General features: G+C 36.2%; 1 protein-coding gene across 8 annotated transcripts in view; it reads left to right on the top strand.

Annotated features, from left to right (window-relative positions):
- Positions 1 to 26,967, top strand: part of LOC107673389 (armadillo repeat protein deleted in velo-cardio-facial syndrome homolog) — a 215,621-nt gene that overhangs the window by 67,440 nt on the left and 121,214 nt on the right. For all 8 annotated transcript variants that reach the window (XM_016466950.1, XM_016466955.1, XM_016466949.1 and 5 more), the window contains exon 2: positions 24,838 to 24,954. The gene's annotated coding sequence lies outside the window, so the exon portion shown is untranslated. The remainder of the gene's footprint in view (positions 1 to 24,837; positions 24,955 to 26,967) is intronic.

Below are 26,967 nucleotides of genomic sequence, written 5' to 3'. Positions count from 1 at the left end.
TTAGTAATATATTATAAAAATCAGATCCTCTAGTGTTTTTAATGGTATTTGTGGTGGTGTGTTTCATAATTCAGAATTTTCTTGTCTGCAGGAATATAACCGCATATTATGTGGCTTTTCTGGCTCTCCCCAATTCACATTTCTAAATGCACGTTTCTTGGGAACAAACACAAGAATTTCATATTAATAAATTAAATTTGTGAGATACTTGTCTTGTACTCTTTCTAATGGGGACTCTCATAAACCATTATTATGTAAGGGATAATATGAATGACTAAAATGTCCTGCTTATTACATGGCTTCCTACCAGATAAATAAATAAATAAATAGAGATTGATTTGAAATTATTTTATTATGTGTGAAAAAATAAATTGAACTTGAGTGAGTGACATTTATTCAAGGACTGTGCTCATTTATATAGTTTAGCACTCATTATACAACGATTTTAACTGCAGCACACTACAATCTAATCAGAATGAAGTATTCCAGAAAATATTAATGTGTTTTACCTGCCTGGATAGTGTGGCTGCAGCTGTGTGCTGGTCTTCAAACATCCCTTATAATGAGGCAGTAAATTATCCACTGGAGCAACATCAAGACATTATCGTGTTATGTATCTCACATACACCATTAGTCCAAAACAAATAGATGGTCTCCTCAAGTAATGCAGGGCAAATTAAATCCAGAGACATGGGGATATTAATTATGCTGGAATGGTTTTGTGAATACCCAGAGAGTAAATCTGTCTAAATCATTTTGTCTTCTGTTTTGTGTGTTTCAGGTGTGACAGTGTGTGAAGTAAATAAAGGCCCACTCTGGGTGATGTGGGACATTTTATATGGGTCTTTTTTCAATATTTAAAGGGCATGTCATGTGATTTAAGAATGCTGACTTATACTACCAGTCAACAGTTTGAATTAGTTTCTTATTCCAAAACTCATGATCTATGAAGGCACCTTAAATGTTGTTTAAAAAGCATCAGATGTGCACTTTATGAGGTTGGGTTAGAGAATGCCAAGAGTGCGAAAAACTATAATGTAGACAAATGATGGCTAGATGGTTTTGATTAGTTTCATGTTTTTTGGTCACTACTTAATTTTCATGCTTTGGCATAAAAATGAAAGGAATAGGGAATGTTTTTGATTGGTACTATATATATATTTATGCAACAAGCTTGGTAGTTTGGACCTTGTGCTTTGGGAAACTCAATGCAGAATTTTTTTAACTAGAAATAAAAAGTTGAAAAAACATTCAAGAACTTTGGAAAAAGTTGAGACGTTTAATGGGTTATAGATAGATGTATAGAAAGATGGATGTATAGATAAATTGAATGTCAAGACTGCTAAAAGCTTCAGCTGTTGGTTATATAACGTCCTTATTAAATGCAGTGCTAGAATGTAGTTTGGTTGTCTATTTTTGAGAAACCATTCTTGTTTTCTGGGTCTAATTAACCTTGCATCAGAATAGGAGCTTGGGTTGCATCATGAAATCCCAACAAAAATGCTCTTTGTTTGAACTTTTTAGCTCAAATTTCATTAATTGCAATATACTCTAAAACAATAAAAATGAGGCGCTATGCATCATTAAACTTAAATGCTTTTTTCAAATAAACTGGGAGAGAAATAACTTTAACAAATTGTTAAAAAAGTAAAAGGCAAGAGAGAGACTCCCACAAAAAGAAAGCGCCAGAGCAGGGTATGTAAGAGAATAAATAAAGGTTATTTTTAAACAGTTATAAAAATGTAAGTAACTTTTGTTTAGGAGTATGTTCAGTGAAAACTAGAAAAATCTCTGCAAGAGCTCCATTCATGACTGTGTGTTCCTGTGACAGTTTATTATACCTATTTATCTGTGCAAACATGTAAAATATTCGAAGTACTTTTGAAGAATTTTGTCTTTTTATGGTCTGTTTTCTTTGGGTTTAAAGACTTATTTTAACATGTTTAATTTGATCTGCTGGAACACCACGACAAAGAAATAGGCTCAATTTGTTTCAAAATATGTCATTTTGTTTTTATGCTATAATGTGTTGCATTGTTCAATTTTATGAGGGTAATATGATACAGAAACATTTTAGACACATTTGACTGAGGTCCTTGACATTGCCCCCTGGTTCTTAGTTTACAAGATATAAAAACTAGAATGGAATAGTTTGCTTGGATTGAACAAGTCTTAAATATGTACTTTGAAGTACCATCATGGAAAGCCATAATAATATGGATGAACTTAATGAGATATACTTGATAAATTGCTCTGCTTCACAAGATGCTTGTTTAATTATTTTGGCTTTGGATTTTGGAAATAATATCCACTGTTAACACTCAACCCAGTAAAAATTGTTGTTGTCACCGCACTTCTAATTTAAGGCTTTACATCTGGTCCTTGTTGATGTGTTGATTTTTTTTTCTTCTGTAATTTATTAACACTGGAGTCATGATTCTGGCATTTCTGTCCCATCCCATTGCGTTTATCTGTCAATTTACAGTTAATGTCATTCTAGATATCATTACTGTGATTTGATGGAGTAGTTCTGGAATTAAATTAGAAATGCAGTTCCAAAGTTGTGTTGCAAAGAACTATGGCCACGTACACACTGCAAGTTTCAGGAGTGACAACCGCATTTAAATGCAGGAGTGTGTCCCGTAAATTATCGTTCCATGTGTGTACGGAACAGCAGTTACTCCCGCATTTGTAACCATAGCAACATTTTTGGTGTCTTGCCAGAGTGAATAATTTAGCCGTTTGATATATGCCATTTTTTGGCTAAAGACTCTTTTTGTCCGTCGATTTTAAACTAAACTACCGCTGATAGACGTGCTGTGTTTTGTTTATGCTCAGGAGGCTGCTTTAGAGAGCGTGGTCTTGCAGTGTTGCCATGTCCTCATATTTACAAGCGCTTTTAGGCATGTTGTTTGGTCTTAGTTCATAAAGCTAGCCACTTTATGGAGTTAATAAAGTGGTCTGTTGCGGATATGAGATATATGATGTTTTTTGGGGTTATAAAACAAAGCATTTGGGTGATTTAGTGTTTTTTTGTGTTTGTTGTTGTTTTTTTCTCTCTATGAAGATCTGGCTTACCCTTCTAGGGCTCGTGAGCGCAAATGGCCCCGGGTCAAAAAGTGCTGTAAGCACTGATCTATATATAAGGTTCTTTATTATAGATCAGTGGCTATAAGGCTTCTTTCACTGTTATTTTCTTGTATACAGACGAAGACGCATTTCTGATGCACGTTTAAATACGTCATTAACAACTAGTTGTTCAGTTCAGTTCCATACAGAACGCGATTAAGGAGTAAAAGGTGAACTGACAACCGAATTTAGCTGCAGTGTGTACGTGGCCTATGTAAACTGTGGTTTGCTGTTTCATGCAAAGGCTCGTCAAGAATTGTATTGTGAACTCCTAAGTGCCAAATTATTTCTATGTGTAAGTTTCTTTATGATATGCATATAATGTATGAACCTTTTAAAAAGCATTTGGTCTATGATTGGATATTCCCTTTGAAAATATTCATTCAAATTCATTAAAAGTGCATTAAGCGATTTCTGGGAAACGCTGTTGATATTTGAAATCATCAAAACAAACATGCCCCTACCTAAATAGAACACACCCCTATCTTAATGCCTCCGCACCCACATTCATATATACGCTATACAATACAGGCAACGATTAAGGGCTTATAGTGATCACTAAAAGGGGAACCAAAAGAAAAACATTGTATTAGGAGTATGTTATCTCACTTTTCTGACACACTTTGGGAGCCAAACCTTGAAACGCTTCACCGATATTAACATGGCTCTTCCCTGATTGCAGGCCCGGCGCTACGGGGGAGGGCAAAGGGGGCCATTGCCCCCCCCCAGAAAGAATTTGTGCCCCCCCAGTTTTCTTAATGAACTTTAATTATTTAAACCGGGAATAGATTATTATTTTGAGGAGCATGTGCGCATATGATGAATTTTGATTTGCACAGATCGATCAGCGTCTGACTTGAAGCAGTGTGTGTCATCAAAGTAGGCTACAGCTAGAGCGATTCGCAAGCAGACACTGATTACGGTCATCACAGTTTCTCCAGCGCGGCTGGCTGCACGAGCTCTGATGATGACCGCTAATTCACTATTTACCAGACTCACCGTATTTCATGTCGTGCTTTAAAAGGGTTAAAAAACTTTTTTAAGTTTTATTAATGCTATAGCGTATTGTGTCATGTTCATAAATAACCACAAAAAAGTTAATTTATACACAAAAAATAGGCACATTGTTTTAATTTTGCCACCATTTCTTTCATTATTCCTGGATGAGACTCCCGACCAGCCTGGAATTTTGTCCCAGACCGGCATTAAATTAATATTTGTAAATATTTGTTGCTTGAAACAGCTAAAAAATTAAAAGTGTACTGCAGCTCTATGGATGTTTTGCCATTTGGTTATATATTAAAAACATTTCTGTTATAAAGCTGAATTTAAATAACATAATTATAAGCAATCATATGAATGGATAAAAACAGAATAAAATCACATATATAAAATAAATAAACACTAAATAAATGATCATTTGCGAAATATATTTGACTTAGGCCTAAATAATTCACAGAAACGAAAGAAAAACTGCGACAAGTTCTATATGATGAGTTTCTGTCCATTTTTCTAATGCAACAAGTTCACGGAAAGGAAATTTATAGACTATGGCAGAAAGCGACATCTGTTTGTTTTCTTTATTTTGTAAAGCACAGTGTTTTGTTGTTATTGTGACACAAATAAAAGTAGACCCTTTATAGTTTCGGAACTGTCTCACTCTTATCATTGTTTCTGCTGTCATAAGGAACTAATTCAAGTGATCGCACAGGCGCCTCACCTGCGCACACACGACATATTAGTTATAACATCGCAGCCTGTTCATTATCAAAATAAAATAAGCCAACCAAACATATAAAAAGTTAGGCTACACTACTCAATCTAAATAGTCCGAAGTACAATCCATTGCATTCACCCACCAAACATTGCATGTGTGAAGGATGATTTACGTGCAGTGAAGTTCAAACCATAATAAATAATAGTTTAGTATTCAAATACATCATGAATATGAAAACATTTTTGAGTGGATTCGTGCCGAAGATGAGCGGTAGGCTATGTGAGCCCAACAACCATTTCAGTTTTAGCAGCAATTCGTTTTGGGTTAATGCTTAACTACTTGGCTACTATTTTTCATTAGTTTTCTGAATCGGCCTACCATTAAATTTAACGGATTTGTTATGGAGTGAGAAGAACTAAAATAGCTTTTTGTGGCCTTATGTTTGTCTGTATTTATAATGCAAGTAAACATTTAGCTTTATTTCCAAGCATTTTACATTAGGCTATTCATGTTTCATTTCATATTTGTATTTTCTATGCTATTTCTCTCTTTCTAAAGGCATTCTGCTAATGTCCATCTTGTGCACTGAACTCTCTCTCCTCCTTCATCATGAGTGTATATGTCCCTTACTACTGATTGGATACAAGTGTGTTTTGGTGCTCGGTCCGATCCACTTTTTAACAGCATTTTTCAAAAATTGAAAAAACTGTTTATCCTATAGTTGATTCTTATATGATGTACTGCAATATTTTTAGTACTATGTTAGCATAGTCAGTGTTCATTACTTGTATTTGCGATATTTTCATATATTAGTAGTAGTTGTAGTCAATAGTATTATTTTTTTTATCTGTACACTTTAAAATGCTGCTGTATTTCCAAGTGTGTGTTTAAACGGAATGACCACCTTCGTTTTGACTTTGTTGTTGTTATGAGAGAATAGCTCTTTTTTTCGGAGTACTTGTTGACTGGAAACTCCTTCGCCTGTTAGTCTGCGGTAATGGGCTACGGCTAACTCTCAGCGGTATGTGGACTTATTTACTTTGGCGCACTCATTTATTTTTTTAAAAGCACTTTTCCTGGCTGTCTCAGAGGCACATAGCTGAGACTTATGTGCTGTATACTGCACTTATGAAACTATTAAGCTGTGTGGTTTCAGTGGTGCCCATGCTGTTGTGAATATGAATGCGTTGGAATGCAGGGCGAGCTGAGGGTTAGAGCAGCGTGACTAATTCTGAGATCTCCTGTGAAGTGTGTGGCTGACTGACTCGGGCTGTCCTTCACGCCTGGCTGATGAGACTACATGCCTAGCGTCCTCCCAGCTTGCTGGGCTGTTTTGGAGAAACATGTCAATGAAAAAAGCACATAGTTGGCAGTAAAATTCGACCAATTCCAAAGTAAACGTTGCTAGGCTATATCATATAGGCAGTTAGTCCATTTGAACTCAATAAGAAAATCCTGTTGTGTGCAAGATGTGGGGGCACTTTCAAAATGTGTGGTGTACAGTAAATTAAATTTTTTCATGTCTACACTGATTTAGCATTGCTTATCAGGTTCAGTTCCTCATTTTACTGCTCTGCTCGGCTTCCTCCCTGTCTAGGAAATTATCTGCCTCTATTATCCTTTACTAACCATGTGCAACATGAACCACTTTCAATATTTGAAACTGACAGCATTGAAGACTTTAATTTGCAACCTGATGAACAAAGGTATGTGCATTCAAGTTTATGTTCTATAAATAATAAATATTTGTCGATAAAAAGACTTGAAGGTGTATTTCATTTAATATCCTTTGTGCTGGCTTCGCAAGCTGTTTTATCAGTCAAAACACATCCAATGCACACAGCTGAAATATTCAGAAATCCAGAGAGGCATCAGTTCTTATGCCAAGCCAAACAACAGCAGAATTATGCACTAATATGTGCACGGCCTGTATACCGGTACATCTTAATGGCTGTTGTAACAGTTTTATGACTTTCAAATTGTCTTTTGTATGTACTTTCAATCTGTTATATTTTTACGATTAGCCATTGTGGCTTATAAGCTCCGGACAGTGACTCTGATTTATCAGCTAATGTTCTGAAGAGGATGCAGAAATGACCTTTCTAATAGTCATTTTCTTCAATCATTAAAAGTCTTTAATGTTAATAATGTCCTTTTGTGAAAGTGCTGCAAAATGGCACGGCTTCATTAGTGTAAAAGCAGGGAAATGTGGATTTATTAGCGTGTCAGGGTAAAGCAGCTTTGCTTTGTTTCCGATTAACAGGTTTGGAGAAATTCCTGTTGCCTTCTCAGAGAGACTCCCAAATGGGTTTTGTTCCAGTATGTTTCATTTTGGTATTGATATGCTAATGTTTTAATTGGCAGGGTGAGACGAAATAGGATTGCCCTATAAATACATTACAATTTGAAAATATTTCTGCAGGAAAATTGCTGATTACTTCATAACGTGTTGTTAGTTGAAGGAGCTGTCCTTGGCATTCCTTTTTTACAGTTGCAAAAAGCAGTGTTTTTTTTACCAGGGGGCCTCAGCAAATTTCTGCAGGGACTTATTTCACCAATAAGTCCTAAACTTGTTTAAATGTATTTATAGTTTCATAATCTTAATTAAAATGTTAGTAACCAAAAATGAAGATTTACAACATCAGATTTGCAAAAGACTTGAACTTGAAAAGTGGTGTGTTTTTACATCTTTCTGTGGTTGAATACAGTACCTTCTGATGGTCATTCATGTTTATTTTGTGCTATAACTAGTAAAGATGGTGAGATAATCGTGCCACTTAAACCGAGATGCTACAGCGATCTGTCACAACACATTAAAGAGCCACAAAACGGTATTTATTTTTTGAAATTCTTGAAAAATTTGAAAGCTGTTTCATACCAAAAGCAAACTATATTTTACAAAATTATTAGACTTGTGATTTTACCTGCGGATGATAAAATGGGCAAAAAGTCATAGGTTTTCATTAAATACAGCAGCTAGGAAACAGAATATTCCTTGGGGGTTGAATTTATTTATTTATTTGTTTGTTTGGCTGGTAAGCAACCTCCCAGAACACCTAGCCACTTCTTATAAAATGCTCACAACACCATGGCATCGCGGCAAAAAGTATTTCACAGAGAAACCCTATTGATATTTTCTTCAGTTATTATTCATTTCAGTTTACCTGGCAGCTTCACCATCAGGACATCTGTTTTTCTGTATATTTGTCTGCCCCCACTGAAGGTGAAGCAAGCCAATAATGAGATCACTAGAGAAATATTTTAGGGCTGAATACATTTCAGGAATGTGCATAAATCTTATTCTTCTAAGACTATTTTAGCATACTGCAGTCAGTCTAAGACTCTGTGCATGTGTGTAGAGGAGTGTGTCTCCTGTTCTTATTTTGGAACTATGAAAGTGTTTGAGAATGTTAATTGCTATGACAAGGCTGCTTTGTAGATAAAGCTGCCAAAAACCCCAGGTGGCTTTTTATACACGATGAGTCTCAATGACACAACCTCCATAAAAAGAAACCACTCCATTACGTTCTTAATACAGACCAGTATGAAAGAGCACATATCAGAGAGATCACAACTAAAATTGTTACAAAATGATGACACATCAGCGTCACACCTCACAATCTGGCTCTTATCATCTGTTTGGAAAGAGTCCGCATAATCTTGCTCTAAACAATCGTGTGTGAGTGGTTTCAGAGACATTTCCGATGTTTGAAGGCCTTGTAGATGATGTTGAATCATCAGAATGAAATTTACACATTTTTTATGACATTACTTATTCTCTCTAAGTTATAACTGTTTCTACATCTACGATCACCATGCGGTATCGGGTTGAACTTTTTTTTTTTTTAACATGTAGATTGCCTTTATTATTTAGTTATTTTTATTTTATTGTATTTTTTGCCTTTAAAGGGCCAGACTTAGGCCCAATCCCAATTCTATTTTATACCCCTTCCCCTTCCCCTACCCCTCTGCCTACCCCTTCCCCTTGTCCCTTGAAACAGAGTGTCAAGGGGTAGGGGTGAAAATATTGCCCTAAGAATTGGGACACCACTACTATACCGTCACACGTCATCCAGGAGAAAAGAAACTTGTCAACGCTGCCCCACGACTTTTATTAATAACAGTTTAAATACTGAATCGCTACATTATATTTTCCAGCAACGAGAGGATATAATCGCTGTTTTTGAAGTAAACTCTAAAAAGAGAAACGCACAGACGCGCATACACGCAACTTTCATCTCTCTCTCTCTCTCTCGAATTGGCAATAGTTGAGGAAAGGGTTTAGCGATTTCTAATTATTGGGGGTACTAGCCCTCCTCAATGTCTACGGTGGTTATCGCCCTGATCAGAAATGAAAATATGTTGTGGCATTATCGTGCAAATATTAGTGATTCTTTGCAAACATTTCTTTGAGTAACATGACCGTTAATATGAACTCACGATTGAATGAAACATAAAACAAATGATTACAATCTTTGTTTGAAGGGCTGTCTGGCCCTTCCCCTACCCCTCCAACCAAAAGAGAATTGAGACACCCCTACCCCTTCACGTGAACAAAGGGGGAAGGGCTAAGGGGTAGAATTGGGATTGGGCCTTAATCTTAAAACATAGTAATAATTTAAATATTGATTATTAAAATTATTACTAAGTATTTATGATTTGAAAATAATTTAAATAATTTCCGGCTTCAGGTGTGGCTTAGCTTCTACCATAAGCAACAATTTCTGCCGAACTTTTTTTCTTCCTCCCAAAATTTAGTGTACTTTGTGAAGGACGAACATGCCTGAGATGAAATATTTAGACATGATGTAATGTGTAACAAAAACAGAAAAATCAAGGTACACTCACTTTTTATTGTGCGTCATTTCCAATCATTGTAATTTTCAGATTGTTCGAAAAGGTGGAAATATTATTTTAGTATTTAGGGGGCATAAAAAGGCTAGCTAGTGTTGAAAACCAGCTTTGAGCTAGATCTCTGCATTATCGCCTCAACTTTGGGAAAAGCTCAATTTAAACCAAATTAGTCGGCACACTGTGGGTGCTTTGTTATGGTACAGTAATTTCAATATCGCCCCATTGTGGTAGTGAATAGTTGGGCCTCGCTCATAACTTTTTTTAAAGTATCAGGCATTCTCTTACCAGAGACAGGTCACATTCAGATCACTTTCCCCCTTCAATCTTTTTGTGAATGGTGTCTGTACAGAGAGTAATTTCCCTGTTCACTGGGTTGTTTCTGGGGCTGTAATGCCATCTAGACCCCGTGGAGGACCACCCATACTGCAGGAAGAAAGGTGTCTGGGACCCGTAGCTCACCACGCACTCATCCTTGACAATTCATTCTCGGCTGTGCCTCTTGTGTTCTGACCTTGACTCTGCAGGATTCATTTTCTGGCAGCTCTCCTCTCTTTCGATCCCTCCTTCTCTCTGTCCTCCCCTTTCAGGAGCTCCACCTGATTGATCTGCCACCTTCAGCACCTTCTCTGTGAAAAGTGTGTTGAGTGAAATGGTGAACATGGCAAATAGTCGGTTGATTATTCTCAGGTTCTTGAGCTGTAGGGCACATATGTGAAAAGAGCAGGTTCCAAGATTAAAAACGTGTCCAGAGAGTCAGTCATTTTAAAGACTGTGCCAGTTATATTGTAGTCTTGAGTGTGACAGTTCTTGCTGGTGCCCAAATTTGTTTTCATGAAACAGTACTTTTCATTGTGTCAAACTAGGGAATGGAACGGAACGGGTTTCTCGGTCATGTCTTCCTTGTTCTTTGTTTTTCTGAAGCAACAATGTCATCATCTCTAACCAGAAATCAATAAATTATTTCCCAAAGATTAGAGAAGGAAAACAGGGGTGTTTGTTTAAATGGAGAGTTGGCAGCGGCCATTGGCGATGCATCAAAGTTTAACTTTATCCAAATGAGCGGGAACACGAGGCAGTGACTATTAATAGGATTATATTCAAATAAATATCGCCACTGTGTATGGTAGAGATTTTCAAACTTTTCTTTTGGTCTGCTGAACACCTTTGATCTAAAATATTCCCTTGTTAATATTGCAATAATTTAACAACAAATTTGCAAAGATGACTTACTTCCATCAAGATGTACTTATTCATACTTGCTCAGGATGTGTAAACAAATGAGGGACTCTGTTTCAGTGTTACCGTAATGTGTTGACTCAATTGTGATAACGTGTTATGTGCTCAGTTCTTGTATTATAGCTGTCAAGAACTCCAGGAAACAATGACCGTATATAGCAATCAGCGTTTAGTTGTTTTCAGAAATGGCCCTCCAGTTTAATATCTCAGGTAACAGTTGTTCATCACATGTAATTTCATAAGGGATAATTAGCACAGTTTTTGTAATGTTTGATTTAGCCAGCAGGTTTGTTCCAAACTCAAATAGAAATATCATCACGGTGGGATTTAATTATGGCAGTGTCTCCACAGGGGATTTGCAGTTGTTATTGTATACACACTTACAGACTTAAACATGCAGTGCTGTAAACCAGAGCAAGACACTTCTATAATTACCAAATGCAAATTTCTCTCATTCCCACATACTGTGCAGGTAAGTGTGTGCACTTCCAGCTGGCTTTGTCTGTGTGTTTACATTAGACCAAAGAGGCTTTTGATTGTTAGGATCTGCATAGAGCATGCATGATTGCATTATTTTAGGATTCAATATGACCTTGATTTAACAATCATTTATTTGTTATGGAAACATTCATTGATGCTTAAGAAAGTAGTACACTGTATTAAGAACCAAAAGGATTATACATTTTGAAGAGGGTGATCAATGTAAATTGTTGTTTTATTCTGTGGAAAATATGTATTTCAATAATATTTTCCGAAAAGGCAGTACCTTTTTTATAAAAAATAAAACCTATGCAATTAACTGTGTATGGGTCATTTAGAAAAGTCATGGTTTTGACATCACAACCATGGATACGTACAGTAAACATTTCAGCACCTATTTAGTCTTTGACAAAAAGCTATTGAACAGTTATTCCCTTCATGTATAGAGGTTAGCCAATCATAACAGAAGTCTTATAGCGTCAGAAAATGCCTGTTTAATTCCAATAGTCAGAGAAATGGTGGAAAACAGCCATGAAAAACTGCTTCCCCTGGAAAAAAAAGCAACCTTGACTAATATTATAAGTATGACATTTAAGCAATGCATTTTTATCTATTACCTTAACCATTTAGTCCCATTGAAAGTAATGATGAGTGATGCTCAGTTTTATCTCATTTCGCAATTAATCTAAATGAATCAGTAAACAGTATAATGTCATATAATTTGTTGTCTCTATTTTACTTTGTGTAATGTATGATTCATTGTTTCTTTTTTTTTTTTTCTTCTTGTGTTCTTTTTTCTGCTCAGATGGCTGGCAAAATGTCCTCAATTAATATGTAAAAACATCATGATGCTCCAGAATAACTTCTACAAAACATTTAACAAGCTCTAGAAATATTCACAAAGGTTGTTTTTGCAACTACTTTTCAAATATGATTAAATTCTTCGCACCCCAGTTCCATCTTCTTGTTTGGAAATATACTGCTGTATTTCTATCCACCTCACTTCCATCTTTGACAACTTCATTAAGGCACCAACTGAGTGATGATTTCAGTCATTATGATTTTTATTCATTAAAAATGATACTTGGTAAATAAAAAGTAATAGAGTCCACAGTTATGATTTTATTAAATCATCAATCACTATGATTACTGTTTGTTTAGCCACAAACTGGTTAACCATAAAATTATACCAAATAACTGTATTGTACTAAAATGTACTAAATAAGTAAAGTTTACCTCGCAGTGCCTCCTAAATATTTTTAATTCCAACAAAATAATAGGGAGCATAAAATGCATGTTTTTTATTTTTATTTATTATCATTTTTTTTAGTACTGCCCTGGAAAAGATTTCACTGATGTGTACATACATTATGTAGTCCACAAGACAAAATAGTAGCTGAATTTCTAAAAATGACCCTGTCAAAAGTTTACGCTTGATTTGTACTACAGTACTAACATGTGAATCTAGTTGTTTTTGCGTTTTGTCATAGTTATTCATGAGTCCTGAGCTGTTAAACTGCCCTTCAGAAAAATCCTACAAATCCTGCACATTCTTTAAAAAATGTTTTATATGAAATTTTTTATGATAGCTCTTATATTTTTATAATTATAAACATTTTGCAGATTCTGCAAGGTGTACTTTGACCATGACTGTATTCCTTTAGTTTGATGTTGACATTTTATCAGGCCTCAACAACATATGGAGTAGTGGTCGACCGATATATTGCCAAGACCGTCAAAATAAAAGTCCTACCACGAATGCATCGGCCAACCAGAAAAAATTATCGGGCGATGCCGATATTTGAAAAATGCCAAATATCTTCATCGGCCGATAATTTTTTCGGTTTGGCTGATGCATTCGTGGCGGGACTTTTATTTTGACGGCTCTGAGAACGGCAGCGCCTGAACACACAGTGCTCCCATTCTCCCTCTTGTTCGCTGTCGTCGTTAACAGTTCTGTCCACGGACAGAAGTCTGTCTAATAATCAGATAGAACTGTTAAACAAAGGAATTAAAATGCAGACAAAAAAGTATTATAACGATTGCTTTTATATTGTTAGTAATAGAAAGGCAAACATTATAATACTTTCTCGTTTGCCATCAGCATTCAGCAAATACGCATAAACAAATCTTTGAATGACTAATGAACATCTAATTTCAAAAACCTTGCAAACTTAGTCTTATCCAGCTGTGAGATCTTATGAAGTGTGCATGTGACCTGCACGATCGCGTGTTCTTTGTCCGTGCGAATTGAATACGGACAGGAGGATAGTTCAGCTTCACTGAGACACGCGATCGACAAACTTTAAACTCGTGATTTCAGATTATGCTCCGCTTCATGCTTTTGCCCAATGTCATATTCATGTCATTTTCACTGTGTGCTGTATGTAAAATGAGTGTTACCATGGCTTTATTTGAAAAAAATGTGATTCCCAATTCACACAAACTTCCCAGAATACTGAGTGCCCTGTTGGTTACAGTGTTTACTTCCTTTTTAATTATATTTTTATTAAATATTTGTTTATTTGTGAAAAATACATTGTCATTTAAAGTATAACCATGTTTGTTTTACACATTTATTTTTTTAATCCATTTTCAAATGATTTCAGATTTCTTAAATATGAAATAAAATTATATCGGCCTTATATCGGCAATCGGCCAACCTTCTTTCCAAGATATCGGCATCGACTGTCAAAAAACCAATATCGGTCGACCACTAATATGAAGTAATGTTTATAGTGTGTTTATTCCTTTTCCTTATGCTGTAGACACCCATCCCCCAGGCCTTTTATCTGAGCGTAACCCCCCAAACAGCGAAACAAGTGTGCTTTGAATGTGGTATGCACTGACCCAGATAACCGCATCCTTCACTAGAGTGTGAAGTGATACTCTCCATGCCCCAGAACAGGCCAGTGGAGATAAAAATTCAGATGGGATGTTCTGATACTGTCTAATGGAGTCTTGAATAATGCACATAACTTCACGGGGAGCACTAAAGGAAAGAATATCCTGTAAATTAGCAATTGAAATAACTGTGGTCTGAATCGCTTATGCCCATAGTGAGGAATGACCCCTAGGTATGATCATATGTAATGGAAAAGTATATTGCTTGAATATATTGCTGTGGTATTCGTGATTGATTGAGGCACTTAATTTCTATTTTGATATGAGAAGCATAGCTGGATGAATAGATTAATGAGAGTGATAGAGAGCTACGGGTGCATCAAGGCTAAAATATTAATGGCAGTTGGTTCAGTTCCCCTGCTATTATCACAAAGGAATTAATTTAACTTTGGATATTTTTAACGTGTGTGTGTGTGTGTGTGTGTGTGTGTGTGTGTGTGTACAATGAACAATTTTATTTTTATTTTTATTAACAAAGATTAAATTTAGGATTTGAATTTTTCTCTCAGTGTTAGTTCATGTTACAGTAGCTGACGCCGGTCAAAAGTTTGAAATAATTAAAATTTTAAATGTTTTGTTTTAAATGTTTATTTGATATTAAATACAGTAAAAACAGTACAATTGTTAAATATTATTAAAATTTAAAATAAATGATTCTGATTTAATATATTTGAAACTAATTTATTCCTATGATGGCTAAGTTGTATTTTCAGTTGTATTATTTAAAAAAAATTATACTTATTTAACAAGGCCACATTAAATGTATCAAAAGTGTATCAAAAGTGACAGGAAATACATTTTTATACAGTAATATTATGAGTATATTTTGAATGCAGTAGCCTATATGTGCCCACTCAGTCATTGGCTGATGAAGTCTGACTTGTCCTTGAGTATCTGATGAGTCAGACTCAAAATGAAGTGTATTATCACTTTGTCTTTTTCCCCATAATGATCCCAACAACTTTAATGTTTCTTACCTTCATTCTCTTTCAACTTTCTTTTTTTCTGAGCTTTTGGCTTCAAAGGCTGTTGTCCCTCATCACAGTCGCACAGAGTTGGTGGGGAAATACAGTTTGAAACTCCTGGTAGAAATCCAGGGCCAGGCACCAAACATTAATACTTTATCTGCCTATTTCATGACTTTGAAGGTGGAGTGGACCCTCACTAGCATGTTTTGATAAACTGGTCTCTGATAAAGCATATGTAATGCTCTGTAGTTTTGTTATAGCAGCTTAGTTAAAGGGATAGTTCACCCAAAACTGTCCTGAGCGCGTTCTCAGACGCGTCTTCTTCTTCTTCTTCTTGCTTTACGGCAGATCGCAGACTTATAAGTGCATTACCGCCACCTATCTCTCAAATGGACCATTGACACTCTATCTACAATCTCAATTAGGTCCACTTGAGAAGAAGACGCCTCATGCGCCGGCTGTTGAGAACGCACTCATGACAGTTCGAACATTGCGTGAATCAGAGGTAAAAAACGATATAAATACTGTTCAGTTTTCTGCACAGACCAATTGTTTTGTGTCTTTACACATCAATGTATCGTCACGAGCCGCAGGGTTTAATTTGGTTTTGTTTGTGTATGTTTTTTTTACTCTCAAAGCCGTGATTCCCATTCACTTCCATTATAAGACTGACAGACTACAACGGTTTGTGTTAAAAATCTTCGTTTGTGTTCTACTGAAGAAACAAAGTCACCTACATCTTGGATGCCCTGGGGGTAAGCAGATAAACATCAAATTTTCATTTTTGGGTGAACTATCCCTTTAAGGTCAGTATAGTATATTGCTCCTATAGGCTCTGTAAGGATTTCAGTGAAGTCACAATGTTTGCCAGCTGCTTCCTACATTTCTAGACCCATTTCTCAAAAGATAGACCCTATGATATGGTGCAGCATGAAGTAATTGTGTCGCAGCTATCTCCAGATAAGGTAAATGGGTTTTATTAAAGACACCTTTTCTTTTGAACATTTTTTTTGGAATGAGGAATTTCATTATTGCATCTCTCAGAATTGGAAGGCAGAGCCCAAATAATTGAATGTGAAAGTTTCCTATGAATTTCATCTGAGCCTGCTATGAAGGGGATTTTTAATAAAGGAGAAGAATGGAGAAAAAGTGGCCTCAGCATGTTTATTCCGATGTCATCTAGAAGCCAATAAACTACACAGCTCAAAACTGCCAGACTGTCTGTAAATATCCCTTTTCAAACCAGAAAAACGGGTGCTCAATTATTTTGGAAACAGGTCTGTCTGTCGTTTGGATGTAATATAATGGCCTCAAGCTCATTTCTAAAACTTGCCAAAATCACAGTAGAAAGTGAGTCAGGATTAATAGTGAGTATCAAATTCAAGTGAGTAGGACTTCATATATGTTTTCTACAGTGAACATACATTTCGTAGCTTTGTACTCATTTGTGTATTCATTTATTATTTATGGTACGCTTGTACGTTTGATCATGTTCTTTTTAAGCCTTCTTTTATCATGGGGTCCTCTGAAATTCCATTTATTTTTCTTAAATTGTTTTATTTATTCCCAATTTTCATTTTTATCAATTACATTTGTTTGGATCTTGTGTTTTTTTATATATTTAATTAAATTTAATTACTGAATAAAAAAATCTAATTGAATGAATTCATAGTGAACTTTTTATTTGCATTTGACGATTTCATTATTGTATATGAAGAGTGATTTATGATCAGATCTGATCATAATACGAGCTGATCTGAAGTGTACCTCAAATAGAAGTGTGTGCTACAACTAATGTTCTGTAGCTGAATTACACTGCGATTGCCTTTAGACCTCCCTGATTTTTAATGTGTTAATATAAGTGCACCTGTAATGTTTAAGTAGGCGAGTAATAACCTCCAGTGATGGTTAATTCCCATTAGCACCATGACAAAGACCCCTCAGGCTGCTTTTCAAATCTCTTTCCCTGTTTGTTTCTTCTTAACACATTTTTTCCCTCCTCTCTTTCTCTTTCTCTCTTTCACTCTCTGCCCTTTATTTTCACTTTAATCAGGTTCTGAATTGTGTTCAATTGTAGGTTTTTGATGAGAGAGGAGCATCAATCCCGGCTTTCTTCTAAAGGTTTTACATAATTGATCAGTACATGGTTTAGGGTGCTGGTCATTTTCTAATCCTCTTATCTTTTATTCAGCCCGGCGGCCCATGAAAACTCTGAAAAGTTCCATCAGGGAAGTAGATCTTACTTATCTAGACCATGTATGACTATTAGACTTGAATGCACAATTAGGTTTTATTGGTTAAGGCTCTCTCTCTCGTTATTCTGTCATTCTATCTATCATTTTATCATTCCATCCATACATCATTCTGTCTATCTAAAGTTTTATTTATTATCTATATATCATTCTGTTGGTCACTAAAAGGTTGACATTGCCTATGGATGTGCACGTTCACTCCACAAGGGGGATGGTGACATTTTCAGCATTGTAAGGGATGCCTTTGGGCGATATTTGTGAGCCTGTGCAATTTTATCATTTGACTGCAACTGTGATTTAGTTGGCTCTTAGGACTCAGATGACTTGATGTTTCATGTCTGCTGATATTTCTGCTCATATGTTGTCATTTATGGTATTAAAAATCAGAAGTCAGAGGATCATGCAAGGCATGGCCAAATGAGCTTTTAAAGGTGACATATCATGAAAATCTGACTTTTTCTGTGTTTAAGTGCTATAATCGGATCCCCAGTGCATCTACCAGCTGTTTACCTTCACAGACATAACCAACTGTTTTTGTAACTCGTGTTTTTAACATAAACATTTGTGTATTTGACCATTTAAGCGCAATAAGACATGAAAGAGAACTTAGTTTAGTACTTGCAAGCCGTGTGACAGCCGCTTTCTGTGCGCGTGCTTTGGATGTGTGCGCTCAGAAAATGTATATCAGAAGTTTAAACAAATAGGCCTGTGGTTTAAAACGCATGATTTCAGCACAATAGACATGATAATCAAAACCAAAGAGATGTTTTTTGGCAGAGTATCTGAGGAATGAGCTGTAAAGGCACAGCCCTATTCTAGAAAAGGGGGCGGGGAGCAGCAGCTCATTTGCATTTAAAGAGACATGCACGAAAACGGACAGTTTCTGCTTCCACTCAAAATAGGCATTTCAAAATGATATAATAAATGATCTGTGGGGTATTTTGAGCTGAAACTTCACAGACACATTCTGGCGACACCAGAGACTTATATTACATATTGTAAAAAGGGGCATGATAGGTCTCCTTTAATACGCAGGTCATTGGATGGGCTTTAACATTGAAGAAGCATTCATGGCTCTAGATGGTGAAAGAATCTGAGACTTTTTTTTTTTGCTTGCAGATCTGTGGCTGTTGGTTTGCCCATTAAATCCTTGTTCCTGAAGCTTTCCAACTAACGTTTTTCGCCGTTCCATGGAAGGATGCTTAGTCTTGAAGGATTAGTGATGTAAAGTTCTGAAGTGTTTTTTTGTTTTGGCTGAAAAATGGAGGCATTATAAAGGTCAGGCTGGTCTTGAGTACTTGCTGCTTGCAAATTGAACCACTTCGGAAGATTATCTCTACCTTGAGAGGTCTAATAATGATAGGTAGTCATTTTCAGTAGCTTTTCTCAATTAGCGTCCTGGCCCTGCTGTGGACAGCAGAGAATGAAAGGGCATTCCAACACAATGTGTCTTTGGCTTTGCCTCCAATTAAAGCAGGAAGATGACTGGATTACTCTGATGTGGAACAAGCAGAGAGGTGTTTTTTTCTGCCAGTTTCATTACATGTGATTTCAGACCCTGATGGTATGAAGTAGTTTATGAGGTCACAACATTCCACCAGATGTGTATTTTTATTAAACAGGAAATGCTTCAGCACTGAGGAAGACGATGATGAAGCAGCACAAGCTGCTGGACCAGTGGACAAGTGAAATATAGAAAACATCTTAATTGTTATCATATTCTCGCAACGTAAGATATTAATTATTGGCATAAACTGAAAACCTAGACTATGCTTTGAGCAGTCGAAGAACTGGTTAGGGCAAAGGCTAATTGAAGGTAACTTTTGTTGGCGATACAAAACTAGCTTTAGTTAATGAGCCGTAAAGATTTTTTTTTATTCTGTACCTTGAAAATGACTTGCACTTTAATAGTTATGCCTTTTTGTATTTCTTCACACTGGGAAACTGCATAAAAGGCAAAGTAATAGCGCTAACAACTAATAATTTTTTAATTAACGTAATTTACCTTGAATAATCTCGTAGACAGCGAAGACCTTGACAGAATAGGCTAATTGGTAAAAACCGCTGTGTTCAATGTCAAGTAGCCTAATAAGTTTACTTCACATTTAGTATGATGAAGGAGTGCAAGAGATACGTGTCTGTTGGAAGTTGACAGTTGGATATTTGAAGTGTCTCACCAAGTGTTGAACTGCAAAAAGACAAAGCAACATAAAATACAGCTTTTGAAGGGTGTGTGAAGGTTACCAACCGCTAGTGAGGGTTTGTTATCATCATTAGTGAGCAATTGACTTTGGCAGTGGATGACAATTAGATCTGATGACTTGAAGCTGTGAGTAAAAGCGCATTAAAAATGGATATTTTAAGGTTTTTACCCGTTCAAAGCTTTACTTTTTTGCTTTTTTTTTTTTTAAACAAGAGGACAGGAATGGTACCAGCACATAAAACAGAGGATATATTTAAGCCTATATCTCCTATGTCAGTGGTTATCAAACCTGTCCTGGAGTACCCCCAGCCCTGCACATTTTGTATGTCTCCCTCATCTATCACACCTGATTCAACTCGTCAGCTCATTAGTGGAGACTGCAAGACCTGAAGTGGGTGTGTCAGATATAGGGAGACATACAAAACGTGCAGTGCTGGGGGTACTTCATGGAGAGGTTTGAGAACCCCTGTCCTATGTGAAGCTCACCTCACCATAGCTCAACATTAACCCCTATGCCACAGCTCCAACATGACTTTTCTACCATAGACCGCCTTGTCTGCATTTAACAAGGCAGCCCACTTTAAGTGACATAGGTATTCGCATTTTAAACCTGTTCCTTCACCCACACAACTTCTTCAGCCAAGCTTGTTAAGACATATTCTACACTTTGTATAGATGTTTCAGGTCGGCCTGTCCTTGCCACCTCAGACTAGAAGAGTTGTTCCTTTGCAGTAGTGATTCAGACTCCCCACAGCATACAGTCTCTCTCTTTCTCTCCCTCCTCTAATTAAGATGCTCCTGTGGGCATGCTGCCTGCATTACTGTCTAAGCACTCTTCCCTCCCCTCACTCCTCAGAGAGGGAAGCTACATTGTCTGCTGTTCACACAGGTTATGCCTCGAGGAGAAAAATCCATTCCTGGGCCAATCTCTTTGAAGACACTGCAATCAATTAGATCTTTCCTAGCAAGAATTCTACGAAACGATTAGATCTGTTATGTGGTTACATTTTTATTTCTTCTGATGTGGACTCGATATGTTGAATAATGATGGTCCTAGATATTTACTTGCCGCACATGAGGAATTTAAAGTGAAAAATCTGTCATTACTCACTCTCATGTCATTGCAAATCTATATGCTTTTATTTTTAAATGAACGCTATGTAATTTTTTTTGTTCAGAATGTAAAAATTGATATGAGCCAGTACATCCATCTTCTGAAACACGTTTTTGTCTTGTCCTGAATTGCTATGGTATGCCTATAACAAGTGTTTATATTTGGACGATTTTAGACTGCTTTACCTGTGACTCGTCATATACAGAACATAAACAGAGCGAAGCAGTTCTAGCTACAAGACATATGCAGTTTTGGCTATAGCCATTAGCATTTTCATTTAATTATTAGTACAAAATGCAGTTTTATTGTCAAATGTTGAGATCAGATACTTTCGAGAGTTTTTAATGACTGTTTTTTTTAGAGTTGGATTAGATACAGTCAGTTGTCTTTATCTATACATTCAATAAAAATATTAAACAAATAAGAAGATGGAAAAATATTTGGTAACACTTTATTATAGGGACCAATTCTAACTAGTAACTAGTTGCTTATTAGCATGCCTGTTATTAACATATCGGCTGTTTATAAAGCTTATAAAGCTAAATACTATTATAAATGCAGTGTGTGCAAGACCTGATGAAAAAGATCAGAATGAACATTTATACATTTGTATTAAATTTTAATCATTATTCTGTAATTTTTCATTCACGTAATTTCACTGTATGTAATTCACATATTCATGGCAAAATTCTTAATACATTTTCAACGTCACGCTGTCAACGCTGTTTAAGATTATTAGCCAAAATATTCAACATTGTTAAATTTCTTTAAGGCAACGTCTGCGCATTCATTCATCTATTTTAATACTGCTCTTATGAAAATTAACCATGGTATGTGTAGCAAAACTGTGGCAATACAAATGGAAATCAGTACGCGGAAAAAATAAAATAAAACATGGTTACATGGTTACATGGTTTAAAAAATGTAAACGGGTATGAAATATGATCAGTAAGAGAAAAACATTGTTAATGAGAAGACGAATTCGACTGCAGCAGGTTAGTTGGGAAATAAATGTATGTATTATTCAGAATGCACATTTGGAAGGGAAATGTATTAATAGGAACATTTCAGCAGGTTGAAGATGTAGGCCTAAACATCCTCAGTTTTGAAATGCATACTCCACGCGAACGTGCTCCCGCATAATATTTTAGAAGAACCTTAATTCATCCCACCACATCTCATCCGTGTTGTGTCAGGAAATCGTGAAAACTGAGGCAGTGTGTCGTTGTTAAGAATTAAAGCAGCCAGGTACGCTGCAGTAACACTGGCGAAAGAAAGGAAAGAGAGGATTCTCCCATTAGTTTTGATTGCATTGCGATGGGACCGAAAGTTGCGATACACTGCTTCACTTACCGGATACAGGAAGTGTGATAAAGGTCTATACCTAAACTTAACAACTACCTTTCTAATTATTAATAAGCAGCAAATTAGGAGTTTATTGAGGCAAAAGTCATAGTTAATGTTTTGTTAATAGCGAGAATTGAACCTTAAAATAAAATGTGACCAAATATTTAATTGAATTCATTTTATAAAATACAATTGATGTGTATTTCGAACTACATGCTATCATATGAACAATATAGGTCAGTTGATCATACAAGCTTTAAAGGGTTAGTTCACCCAAAAATGAAAATTCTGTCATTAATTACTCACCCTCGTGTTGTTCGAAACCCGTAAGACCTTCGTTCATCTTCGGAACACGATTTAAGATATTTTTGATGAAATATAAGGGGTCTCTGACCCTCCCATAGACAGCAAGGTAACTACCATGTTCAAGGTCCAGAAAAGTACCAAGATGATCGACAAAGTAGTCCGTGTGACATCAGTGGTTCAACTGTGAAGTTACGAAGCTACGAGAATACTTTTTTGCGCAAAGAAAACAAAAATAACGACTTTATTCCACATTTTTGTTTCTACTGCATCACTTTGGACGCACGTTCACGACAGTATCATGACGCAAGCATGTGGCGGCGCTGACCCAGATCTGACATAATGACGTCATCACGCCAGATCTGGAATATCTTAAATTGTGTTCCGAAGATGAACGAAGGTCTTACGGGTTTCGAACAACACGAGGGTGAGTAATTAATGACAGAATTTTAATTTTTGGGTGAACTAACCCTTTAAGAGCACAGTAACATTGCTTGATTATTGATCATTTCTTGATTAATTTAAGTTGAACATGTTTGTCAATTCTTTGTAATTTGATAACTCACTTAATTCTTTAATTTGCTCCAACTAATTCACTAATTCAGTTGTTTTTATTCACTAAAAACAAGTAGCTAGTGTCACAAAATCATGTTTAGCATTGGGGATTCAGTAGTCAGACTTTTCTTTTTTGTAAACTTTACAGATGTGGTTTCAATGGACTGCATAAAGTTTCCTCAAAAAATTCTACTTCTCTGTTCCACAGGGGAAAAAGTAATAAAATAATTGCATGCTGGATTGGAACTTTGTGAGGGTGAATAATGACAGAATTTTATTTTTTTTGGTGAAACTATTCCGTTAATTACATTTTCTTTGGTTTCTTCTTTACTTTGGCAATGTGTTTCTTGCCTTAAGTCATCCAGCTCAGAAAATAAATTGTGTGACATCGTCTACTTGGTTGTTCTAATGAGAGAGGACTGTATTCCACAGCTGCTGTTAGTTGAAACAAAACATTTTCTTCCTTTGATTAGTTTTTTTGCTCATTACTTATGGTTTGGCAGCTAGTTTCACTTTTTATGGTAGAGTGAGAGGTACTGTAATTTATACCATTGTCCTGAATAAATACTATGTTCATTTAATATTGTGTATACAGTACATGGTTCTCCGGGATACTTGAAAAAATATCATGGCACTAACATGTTAATATCCAAAAGGGCAAAATAATGCCATGGTAATTTGTCTTATTGTTTTTTTGGACTAAAACACATATGCCTCAGGAGTCATATGTTCTGTAAAAATAAATCTGTTTTAGAGCATGAGAGTTAAAGCTGTGACACTTACATCTTCTTTGTTTATGTTCTTCAACATGAAGTAACTGCAGACATTTCAGCTGCACACTGACATGGATTTAACACAACACACAATTGCACAGAACACAGTAAGCTCAGTTCAGACAGAGAGAAAGAGGGACCTGGTAACAAATGTATTCCGACTTAGCTCACCTTTGATGTCAGTCCCACAAATCCAAGGTGCTTTGAGCGCGTCTGTCCTTGAAGTCGAAGCAGAGAAGAGTCCCTTGTGGGAAAGATATTGTAATCCTTAGCAGAATAAGAATAAGCATGTTGAAGAATTGTTTTGTTGAAAGAGTTTCAGAAATTACCCCTGAGTCTCTCAAAGATCATAGAGAAATAAAGAAAATACGATAGCGAGATGAAAATATTACCCCACATTTTTAAGTTTTTAAATGGGTTCGCCTAGGTCAGTCTGCCTTTTAAGGTTCTGATGTTGATGTTCAGATAGTTTTGACTCAGAAATCCAGTTTTTGATGCCTGTGCTTTCCCTGCATGGACTGAGCATACTACTAACCCGAAGATTCATAGCTGAAGAAAAACCAAACTCATTGCACCTTTATTGTTTATTTTTGGCTTTTGTTTATAAGCAGTAACTGAGACCAAAGATAGGGAAGCATGGAAGGAGTCACCTGCATGAGCATCCCTGCACGTGTCCCACCAGGACACATCTCTGACCAAATTCCTTCCTGAATAGAGGTTCGGCATTATGCACACCCTAATTTGTGGAATGCTTATGAGTAAACACAATGCCGTGGCATTACTCTGTAACGAGGAGAAGAGAAACTATTTATAACTCTGAAGTAAACAATCCACAGCCACACATCCCAGCTCTTCATATTCTCAGCTTGAACCCTGAGGGGGGGAGTGTGTGGTTGCACCGACTCACTGTTGTAATATGTAAATAAACCTGCTAATGATGCAGCGTGGATTGGCCCCATCGCATGTGTTTAATTCTTGTGTATTGTCGTCTCTCTCTTGCAGCTGCTGTATCGAGCAGAGGTTCTTGGGAGGAGAGCTCCAGTTCCAGTCAGTCCTCTCTAACAGCCTTAACCCTCACGTCCACACGCTTCCCGACTGACTGCTCAGCTGACATCAAAGGTACCCACCCAACCCGGCTGTCTGCTTTTTACTTTCTCCCATTCATTACTGTGCATACTTTCACCAGTTGCACCACTTTATCTGTTCCTTCATCATCATCCCATGAAATTATGCTGAATGTCATGGATGTTTTATTTTTGTATCTTTGATTGCAGATTACTCGTAAAGCAGTTGAATGAATCCATATATAATAATGCATATAAATTAGTTGGATTATACCATATTTTAAAGTATGTAGGTGAGGATGAGTATTTGTGTGTGTTTCAGAAACAATTTATTTGTTTCTGAAACACAGTGTACGCTGGTGTTGAGCGAGCAGATATGAGTGGCCGTTTTCAATTCATTTTCTGTGGGTGATGAGTGGCAGGATCGCACAAGGGATTGTGGGGAAAAACAGCGTAGCGTCATAAAGTCTGAAATGCTCAATTCGATGCAAATGAGAGGCAAAAATGACAGGTAGCAGTCAATCACTGAGGAAAAGACAGTGACGTCTGTCATAGTTTTTACAATCTGCTGATTGACCCCAACCTTTGGATCGGTAGTATATGTATATAGTGAAACATGACATGGGACTCCACCATTGGTAATTTTGAATTATTTTGGATTCTCTACATGGTATGATGTTCGCTTTCAATGTACAGTAGACAGTATAACACCCAATATACACTATATTCACTTATAATGAAAGTAGTATCAAACCTACAACACTACATTATAGTTTTTGTTGAGTTCTTACATTGTAAAATATCTACAGTAAAAACCCTTAAAAAGGTAAAAGATAAGCAACTGCTTAAGATATCAAGACTTTTTTTATAGATCATTGGATCTAAATACAAGTGGATTTTTTTTTTATTTGTTTTATACTTTTTTTCTAAAGCTTTTTGTGTATTTTGTGTATTCCTAAAACTGACAGTGCAGTGAGACAAAAAAATGTCAAAGGTACATTATTTGAAAGCTTACTATTTTATGCACTGTTGCTTGCTGCTCAATTGTTTCAGTGATTGTAAGATATTTTAACTGGAAAATTAGACAAACTTACTTGTACAGAATAGAATTTATGCAATGTACCATTATAATCAATTATATTGTTTAAAATGTAGTTCTTGTTTTAGGTTTGTATGCTACATAATGAATATGACGTGCAAATTTTATTAATTGAAATTAATAATTGTGATTGTAATATCAATTCAGAATTTTTTGTGATTGGGACAGATCTTTTGGTCCACTGCACACTTAGCATGATATCTTTTACATTTTTTTATTATTATTTTTTTTACTTGCCTCCGTATTCTCACAGTATTATCAGATGGTGAAGATGATGTATAATTCTGTCTGAAATGTGCATACTCTCTGTGTAAATAAAAAAAATGAGGATGCATCCTCTTTGAGAGGCGTCAAAGCATGGCATGCCTTTGATTTTTTTCACCGTACCCATAACACACTGTGTTATTTAAGGACTTGGAACCTGAGCAGGGTTCTACGGTCATGAAAAACCTGGAAAAGTCATGGAATTTTAAAACACCAATTTCCAGGCCTGGAAAAGTTTTGGAAAAATAAATAACCCCAGAAAGTTTTGGAAAATTAATTGAAATCTATTTCACAAAACTCTGTATAATAGAATTGTGTTTAATCAGGTCCTGAATTTCGGTGCGGGATTGCGCATAGGCTATATCGCATACTTTTACTCATTCCCGCAGCTTTTGACTTTAAAATGATGGATATTCACACATTTATTCACTAGCCTATAGTATGTAGGTTTGATGAGTAAATAATCAAACCTACAGACTGAGTCCAGTCCACACAAACTGATCAAATCAGTCATTTGAAAACAGCGTGAGTGATTCAGCTGTACGCGTCTTCTCTCTTTGACTTTCTCTTCAAACGGCTTCACATTGGCGCATCTTGTCTGCGCTACAAGAGCTGCTGCACGCTGCGATACAAGACTTTCACTCGCATTTCGGGACAGTTGACAGAATTGTCACTTGCCTAATCGGGTCATTGTTGCATCGTCAG

This window comes from Sinocyclocheilus anshuiensis, unplaced genomic scaffold (assembly GCF_001515605.1).
Source record: "Sinocyclocheilus anshuiensis isolate Anshui unplaced genomic scaffold, SAMN03320099.WGS_v1.1 scaffold508, whole genome shotgun sequence".
NCBI classification, from domain to species: Eukaryota; Metazoa; Chordata; class Actinopteri; order Cypriniformes; family Cyprinidae; genus Sinocyclocheilus; species Sinocyclocheilus anshuiensis.
This window is presented reverse-complemented; position numbering and strand designations above follow the sequence as displayed.